Source organism: Nuphar pumila, chromosome 12 (assembly GCF_984573655.1).
Source record: "Nuphar pumila chromosome 12, dmNupPumi1.hap1.1, whole genome shotgun sequence".
Classification (NCBI taxonomy): Eukaryota; Viridiplantae; Streptophyta; class Magnoliopsida; order Nymphaeales; family Nymphaeaceae; genus Nuphar; species Nuphar pumila.
The window spans coordinates 102,233,258-102,243,313 of NC_143260.1; positions in this window are offsets into that span (position 1 = coordinate 102,233,258).

Below are 10,056 nucleotides of genomic sequence, written 5' to 3' on the forward strand. Positions count from 1 at the left end.
TGTGGGCTTGAATGACCGGGCTCGAACTTTATAGACTTGGGATCGGCTCAAGAGGCATGCTTCTTGAACAAGCACAAGACACCGGCAAGGTGTTGAGTCGAATCAAATTGTCAAGTTGTAAGAAGTTTTTGGGTCTTCCAAAACATTATCTTACAATCAAACAGGCCCTCAAAGAGTTGTTGATTATTGAACTGCCATACATTTCATACAACTATTCGAAGGCTACAACCTAAAATTGGTATACGACTTTACGCTGAAAATTCTTTTGGCCCCAATCAAAAGGACTGGTAAACGAGCCAAACGAAACGAACAAGGTATGTTCGGGCTCAGCTCATTTATTAGTGGACCATGCTCGTGTCTTGGCTCATGTTCGTGTTTAGCTGAGCCGAGCTCATCCCTGAATGAGATGAGCTGAACACGAGCTGGCTTATGTAAAAACATTCCATGTTATTTATATATAGAATGCACATATTTTTTATAAATGACACTTAAAATAGGTATTATACTTAATAGTTCATATATATATATATATATATATATATATATATATATATATATATATATATATATATAGAGCGAGAGAGAGAGAGACTCTCTTGAGCCTAGCCGATGCCATTTCCGGCCTTCCTCTCCCACCTCTTCTTCTTTGTTCCATCCTCTCGCTCCCTTCTACAATTCTATCACTTCCTCCTTGCGCACGATGGTGCTAATTGGCCTTCCTGATACTTTGATAACCACTCTTAATTGGGCTTCGTCTAACCTGGCGGCCTTATCGCAGCTCTCTCGCAACTTGAACCGGCGGTCCCTCCACCATTTGGCCGGCCAAAAATCCTCTTCTTTGCATTTGTCGTTTGACGTTTCCTCATAATTTTTTATGAGACTATCGACCCTACTCCAGTGATGTATGTTCATGGGTTCTCTCACGATCCCGTTGGTTGCGGGTTTCATCCAAAGTCTGGTAGGGAGGTGCTCATTGCCAACAATGTTTCTGCTTCACCCATATTGTTGTTCTTCTCTCTATCTCTCCTGCTGGATAATCATGGTTAGACCATTGTCCACTCTTGTGCCAACCGACGAATCCAACGTCTGCTACAGAAGGCTTCTCAGTCGAGTGCAATGCATGATGAATGGTTATGTCAAAGATGCACTTTCCGTAACTCTTGTTGGTGTCTCTCCTCCATTACCTCTTTGGCTGCCTCCTCGCTCCCTATGTTAGAGTGGTGCCCCCTTCATTTCTCAACTTTGATTCCTCCTTTCCAGGGCCTTCTTTTCTTCTTCTTTTTGTTTTGGGTTTCTTTCACCTCCTCGTTGCAAAAAATCAAGTGGCTTCTGCAATCCATGCCTACAATGAACTCAGACCAGGATTTGCCTGCTACTGCCCTACGATGTTCTACGTGAAAGGTCACGACCCGTCGCCCATTTTCAATGAAAGCTTTTTCTTGGAACATCCGTGGTTTCAATGCTTTGGATAAGCGCCTCTTCGTGAGTAATCTTATTCGTGAACTTGAGTCCAACCTAGTCAAAATATTTGAAACAAAGCTTGAGGTGGTTGATTAGCAGCTTGTTCGATCAATTTAGAGCCTATGTGATGGGTTTTTGGTTATTCCATCAGGTGGGAGGATCCTTATGATATGGCAAGACATCGGTGACCTGATTTTTTCCTCAACTGGATATGCTTTTGCTGTTGTCACTTCACCTGGTCTCTGCTCCTCCGGATGGAACACGTTAGTTACTGCCAATGACTGTTACTTTTGCGTAGACCCTATTTTGGCAGGAGCTGGTCAGCCTGCTTGCATCCTACCCTATGCTGACCATCCTCGCGAGAGATTTCAATGTTGTCTTAACCCAGTCGAATTCCAACCATCTGATTTGTCATCGGCAAGCTTCTGAATTCTTGACCTTTATTGAAGACAGGGCCCTTATTGGCCTCCATCTAGGAGGTGATCCTTTTTCTTTGTTGAATAAATGGTGAAACCCTTGTCTTCATAAACTGGGTTGGGTTCTAATCTCCAATTCCTTCCTTGATCGGGCTCATGACCTGCACGACACTATCCACCAGCGGACTATCTCGAATCATGGCCACCTAACAATTTCATGGGCTTGGGGTTCAAGGCACGATGTTTCAGATTTAAAAAATGGTGGCGCTTAAAAGACAATTTTAAATCAATTGTTTCCAACTCTTCGTCTGCCTGTAGTGACGGCACTTGGGCGACATTCAGGTTGTATCACAAACTTTGTCGCTTACAAAATTCTATCAGGGAGTGGCTTATATCTTTGAAATTGTCTAAGTTTCACCTTATTCATGATTAGGAGGCAGAGCTTACACACCTCTCACTTGCTTCTTTTGTTGATCAAGATCTTCACACCACTGAGGTGTTGGGTTTCCCTCCTTATGGGACCCATCTATCTTGGAAATGGATCGTCTGATACCTGATCATTTATGGCATCATCAGTAGTTCGATGCATATTCATTATCGCGACAAAATTCTCAAGCACGATGCTTGATCTTATCGAGGACGATTTGGTGTATTCGCTGGATAGCAATTTGTAGAAGTCCTCACAGTTGAATGATGATTCAGCTATTCAGAGTTTTGAGGATCAACGATTTGTCGATGGCGATTTATGGTTAGTGTTTTAAGCTGCATAGCGATTTGTTTTAGTACTCGCTGGATAGCGATTTGTAGTATTCGCTGGATAGCGATTTGTGATAAGGCGATTCAGGCACATTGTAAGTTGTGCAAGACGTTTAGTCTTCCGCATTAAATATGGGTCTCGTCCTCTATTTAAGAGATGGATGAGAGAGAGAAAAAGAGAGCTAAAAAGGTACGAAGAAAGTGTGAGAAACACTTTTAGGGCACCGAAAGGGTATGAAGAGAACAAAGCAAGAAGTGTTGCTACACTTCTTTCAGGACAGCTTCGTGAGGTTGGATCTTCAGAACATTCATTCTTTGTTTATCAGTGAGGTATATCTTTTTTGTTTATTTTTCGTTACACCGTGTGTGTTTATAAGGCTTATGCCTTTTGGCTACTTTGTAATCTCTATTTGAAAATAGTTGAAGGTGTTGACCTATTGGTCGTCGTGGACGTACCTCAGTTTGAGAGGGAACCACATAAATCTTTGTATGCTATTTTTTTTGTTTCTGTTGTTGGTTTACTTTTCTTTCACTGTCATCGTTGTATTGTCTTCATCGATTCACACTTGTGGGAAAGCCAGTTTTTTCGAACATCTGGTATCAGAGCCATGGTTCTTCTAATCTCAGTTCGTTATATTTGTGTGTGAAGTCATGGAGAACAACGTCGATCGTATGATCAGTTTGAATGGCACAAACTGGATGACATGGAAAACAAAAATAGAAGACCTTTTAGTTTGTAAAGATCTGGATGGACCTATAGAGGGTGATAGCAGCAAACCAGAAGAGTTGAAAGATGACGAATGGAGAAAGCTAGACCGAAAGGCTGTCAGTTTCATTTGGCAATGGATAGATAATAGTGTATTTCATCATGTATCCACAGAAACTTTGATGCATGGTCTTTGGACTAAACTGAAAAGCCTTTATGATAGAAAGACGACAGTGAATAAGGCCTTTCTATTTTGAAAGCTTGTGAACCTCAAATACAAAGAGGGCAGCTCTATTGAAGAGCATTTAAATGAGATCAAAAGCATTGTAAATCAGTTGGTTACAATGAAAATCACTTTTGATAATGAGTTGTAAGCCTTGTTGCACCTTAGTTCCCTTCCTAAGAGTTCAAAAACCTTTGTGGTCACAGTCAGTAACTCCGCACCTAATGAAACGGTAACAATGAACCAAGTTACCAGTAGTTTCCTGAATGAAGAGACGAGAAGAAAGTCATCAAGTCCTTCTACCTCTGAGGCACTTGTGATTAAAAACCGGGGGAGAAGCAGGAGTAAGAGCAAGGCTCCACACTGCCGTGACAAATCCAGAGGTCACTCACACTCGAGCTCAAAGAAAGATGTCGAGTGTTATTATTGCCACAAGAAGAAGCATATGAAGCGGGAGTGCAGGAAGCTCAAGTTCAAGGAGCAGAGCAAAGAGAAGAGCTCAGAAGAAAAATAGAGTGCCACAGCCGTAGTCACAGATGGAGAGCTCATGGTTATCTGTGATGGTAGTAGCATCAATTTGATCGGTCAAGAGACTGATTGGGTAATTGATTCTGGAGCTTCATTTCATGTTACCTCGTGGGTTGATTTCTTCATTTCCTATTCGCAAGGTGATTTTGGAAATGTCCGAATGAAAAATGAAGATGTGTCAAAGATTGTTGGCATAGGCAACATTTGCTTGGAAACAAACATTGGATGCAAATTATTGCTCAAATATGTTAGGCATGTACCAGACATCTGACTAAATCTGATCTCTGTCAGAAAATTGGATAATGAAGGCTACAACAATACCTTCAGTGATGGAAGGTGAAAGCTAACCAAAAGCTCCTTGGTGGTAACAAGAGGAACAAAGACCTACTCTCTCTACACTTTGCAAGAGTGTTGTGAATGCTGTGGAGAATGGTTCATCCACAGAGTTATGACATAAAAGGCTCGGGCATATGAGCGAGAAGGAGCTGCAGGTCTTGGTCAAGAAAGAGCTCCTAGCAGGGGTAAAAGGTACATTTTTGAAACCATATATTCATTGCTTTCATGGTAAACAGAATAGGGTTTCTTTTCATAGAAGCATTGCATCTAGAAAATCTCATGTTCTAGATCTTGTACATTCTGATGTGTGTGGACCTTTAAAGGTCAAGACACTTGGTGGTGCATTGTATTTTGTGACTTTCATTGATGATCACTCTAAGAAAGTTTGGGCTTATACACTGAGAACTAAAGACTGAGTTCTAGATGCATTCAAGCATTTTCAGGCCATGGCTGAAAAAGAAACTGGTAGACAGTTGAAATGTGTTTGCTCGGATAATGGTGGCAAATACATTGGACCATTTGATCAGTATTGCATCAATCATGGCATCAAGCATGAAAGGACTGTGAGGATGACGCCTCAACAGAATGGGGTTGCTGAGAGAATGAATCGCATCATTCTTGAGAGAGTCAGATGTTTGTTGTCACACTCTAAATTGCCAAGATCTTTCTGGGGTGAGGCAATGAGGATAGCAGTTGATCTTATCAACTTGTCTCCTTCTATTCCCTTGAAGGGAGATGTTTCAGAGAAAGTTTGGACCGGGAAAGAAGCTTCCTATGATCACTTAAGAGTAGGGGTGACAATCGGGTCAGGTTGGCGGGTTGGCGGGTCAGCATACCTCAACCCGAACCCGACCCATTTATTAAACGGGTCGGCTGTGGCAAACACGAACCCGACCCGTTTAATAAACGGGTAACCCGACACGACCCGCCGACCCATTTAATAAATGGGTTGGGTCGGGTAAACGGGTTTTCAGGTTCGCGGGTCAGGTTCGCGGGTCGGGTTGACGGGTTGGCGGGTCGGCAGACGGGTTGTCGGGTCGGGTTGGCGGGTTGACCCACCCGCCTAACCCGTTTATTAAACGGGTCAGCCGGGTTGGCGGGTTGGCATACCCCCAACCCGAACCCGACCTGTTTAATAAACGGGTTATGCGGGTCGACCCGTTTATTAAACGGGTTGGCTTAAGCCCAACCCGAACCCGCCTAAGAGGCGGGTTGGCGGGTCGGGTTGGCGGGTCGGGTCAGAAATTGCCACCCCTACTTAAGAGTGTTCGGCTGCAGAGCTTTTGTTCATGTTCCAAACACTATAATAAATCAGTGGATTAGCGACGACTTAATTCCGTCGCTAACCGGCTTAGCGATGGATATCTTCTATCGCGAATTTTTTGACGCTAATAATCGACAGCGTATATCCGTCGCCAGTTCCGTCGCTAAGTTGCGACAGAATACGAATGGTAACGTCCGTCGCAAAGTCATCGTTACTAAACGGCGACCTCAATTTGGCGACGGCTTTACAGCCGTCGCTAATCCGTCGCGAACTTTTACATCTAGCGACAGATATATCCATCGTTAATCCGTCGCAAACAAGGAAAAAAATTAAAAAAAATACATTTGAAAATTAAATATCGAGAAAAAATTTCTTGCGCTACAATTTATATTTCCTGTACAATTTATATTTCCTGTAAATAAAAAACAAAGTACACATAAAATTACGTATAAAAGGAAACTAAAACAATTAATCGTTCCACTTTAAAATTCACAAGTTTTAATTATTTACAATTCAACAATTACATTTTCGAAACAAAAAAAAAGTAGAACAAATTCAACACATTAATCTAATCATCGCCAAAATTTTGTGCGTCTTCTTGTTCATTGCCTTGATCTGTCCCTTCATTTCCACTATGCTGATTATCGCCAGCAACCTACATAAGAAAAGAAAGGTCAGTATTGATAAACAAAATATATTGAAATAAAAAAAAACTCTATATGTGATTCTATCATGCTCATATGTGTTCTAAGGCTGGCAAAAAAACTCTATATGTGATTCTATCATAAATGATGTGTTCTAAGGCAGTCAAAAAACTGAATATGTGATTATAGCATGCTCATATGTGTTCTAAGGCAGTCAGAAAAACTCTATATGTGATTCTACCATGCTCATATGTGCTCTAAGGCAGACAAAAAGATGTATATGTGATTCTAGCATGCTCATATGTGTTCTAAGGCAGTCAGAAAAACTCTATATGTGATTCTACCATGCTCATATGTGCTCTAAGGCAGGCAAAAAACTTTATATGTGATTCTAGCATGCTCATATGTGTTCTAAGGCAGTCAGAAAAACTCTATATGTGATTCTACCATACTCAAATATCAAATTCATATATGGATTATCGTGCACCACATTCACCCGTGCATCAAAATTGTTTCTAAATTCTTCTCCATGAAACGTCCAATTCTGATAATCACTCACAAAACCCTTCCTGTATAGGTGATGTCTAACGCCATGAGGTTCTACAAATCGATTATTCTTACAAATCTTGCAGGGACACCTAATCCGACCTGTGGGATCCACTGTACTGACATTTGTCGTTGCAAATTCAATAAAACTTTTAACATCATCCATATATTCATGCGATAACTCATTGTCCACTATCCTACGGTACATCCATTCACGGTTTGCAGTCATTTTGTCGTATAATGTTACAAATAGTATCCTAACCAGTTAAAAGAGAACCATCAGAATGCTATGATGAAGAAAATATCAAATTTATCAAGCAATATATGATGTCATACAATCACAAGAATTATGATGCATGCATTGATAACTTAATATTTTCATGTGCAAACTATTCATGACACGATACATTCATTTGAAGCATGCTTTCATTATACAATTTCACATGGAAGCGATAATCAAATTGAAAGTAACTACATGCAAGCATGGATACAATCACATCAAACATTGCAATACATCGAAATCATTCATATCAAACATATACCTGCAGCAAACACACTTTAATATCTCGCTAACTACTACCATGCCTAGCATGGAATCCGTACTCCAAAAATAAGAACACTTCTATTCTCATACATTAAGATCATGCTCAGCATGATCTTCGAACTCCAACAAAGCAGTCCTAGATATCAACAACTAAGTGAGTGTGTGAACAATAAAGTGTTATATTCAATAAATTAAATAACATGTGATGTGCTTGCATCACTTACTCACCACGGGTATTTACCCAATTTGCATTGTTTTTGTCACTTACTTACCACGGGTGGCGGGGCACAAGCGAGTTCCGTTGAGAAATCTGCAAAAAACACTGTGTTAAAATGAAGTCACCACCTGTTGAAAAAAAAAACTGAGGCAAATGAAAAAATCTTGCATAGGCCTTTTATCTAAAAAATGCAGCCCTTCCAGAAGCCGGGCTTTGGTGCACGTATTAGCTCTAGCTTTACTAGAGTTATCCGAGTAGCAGGAACCATCAAACAAACTATAACTAATTTAATGAGTCATTCGCAGTTTCACAGAACGATCCAGTTTCACAAAACGCAAGGGGGCGACCCCCCTGCCGGAAATGCAGGGGGCGACCCCCCTGCCGGAAACGCAGGGGGGCAACCCCTAGCGCCCTGCTACCGGAAATGCAGGGGGTCGCCCCCCTGCACCCTGCTACCGAAAATGCAGGGGGTCGACCCCCTGCGCCCTGCTGCCGAAAACGCAGGGGATCGACCCCCTACCAGAAACGCAGAGGGGTCGACCCCCTGCTGCTGGAAACGCAGGGGGGTCGACCCCCTGCTGCCATAAACGCAGGGGGGTCGACCCCCCTGCCGACGAAAATGCAGGGGAGTCGACCCCCCTGCCGACGGAAAGGTTTACCTGCGCGTCGCCGAGCGGAGGCGGGAGGCTGACGGGGAGCGATGGACGGTGGGGGCCAGAGAAAGGCCGACGGGCGGTGGGAGGAAGAGGGCGGCGGGAGGGAGAGGGCGGTGGGCGGGAGCAGTGGAAGATGTAGTGAAACAAGAAAAGAAAAAGAGGACTGGGATTAGGGATTTACGCTATTGTGCGACGGAATAATTCTGTCGCTAAGCCGTCGTAAATCAAAAATACGAAACTAGCGACAAAATATATTCCGTTGCCAAATTTGTCGCTGAATGACGCGACTATTACGATAAAATATGAAAATAGCGACAAAATATATTTCATCGCCAAATCCGTCGCTAAATAGCGATGGCTTTTGCAACGGAACCTATGTCGTCGCTATTTTCGTAAATAGTATTCATTTTAGCGACGATTTTGTTTCTCTCGTTAATCCGTCGCTAGTTAGCGACAGAATAATGCCGTCGCTAACGTCCGTCGCTAATTCCATATTTTCTTGTAGTGAAAGGAAGAGAGGTCCAAGCTTGATCCAAAGTCCAAGCAGTGCATATTTCTTGGCTATGGCCATGAAGAATTTAGCTACAGACTGTATGACCCTATTGATAAGAAGGTGGTCAGAAGTCGAGATGTTGTCTTCTTGAAAGATCAGATCATTGAAGACATTGGTATGTCTGAGCCATTAGAGTCCAGTAAAGGTAATCTTGTTGACTTAGATCCCTTTGATGCACCGACTATTCATGATTTTGTGGAGGAAATGCCACCTCCTCATAATGATGCAGAGGAAGGTAGTGCTGAGACAGAAATTGAGGGACAGCCAATACCCCAATAGCCACTTCCTTAGACTCCAGTAAGAAGATCCACTAGAGAGAAACAATCATCCAGAAAATACTCATCAAATGAGTACATGATGATTACAGATCAAGGAGAGCCAGAAACTTTTGAAGAAGTTTTGGAAAATGAAAACAAGTCTGAGTGGCTCAAGGCAATGAAAGAATAAATGAATTCATTGCATGAGAATCACACCTTTGATCTGGTAAAGCCACCTAAAGGGAAGAAAGTGTTGAAGAACAAGTAGGTCTTCAGGCAAAAGACTGATGAGAACGTCTCTCAACCTAGATTCAAGGCACGACTTGTCGTGAAAGGTTTTGGTCAGAAAAAGAGAGTTGACTTTGATGAGATCTTCTCACCAGTTATGAAGATGTCCTCCATCCGAACTGTGCTCGGTATAGCAGCAACAATGAACTTAGAAGTTGAGCAGCGTGATGTAAAGACTGCATTTCTGCATGGTGACTTGAAAGAAGAAATTTATATGGAGCAACCTGAAGGCTTCATTGACAAGGGCAAAGAACACCTTGTCTGCAAGCTGAAGAAGAGCTTGTATGGATTGAAGCAAGTACAAAGGCAGTGGTATAAGAAGTTTGCTTCTTTTATGACTGAGCATGGATATTCAAGAACCTTCACAGACCATTGTGTGTTTGTGAAGAAATTTTTAGATGAAAATTTTACCATTCTCTTGCTTTATGTGGATGATATGTTGATTGTAGGCCAAGACATCAGTAGGATAAGCAAGCTGAAGTTGGAGCTGAGTAAGACCTTTGTCATGAAGGATTTAGGTCCAGAAAAGTAGATTCTTGGGATGAGAATCGTTCGTGACAGATCACATGGGCTGATCTGGTTATCTCAAGAGAATTATATCAAAAAGGTTCTTGAGAGGTTCAACATGGATAAAGCAAAGCCTGTTAATTGTCCTCTTGCA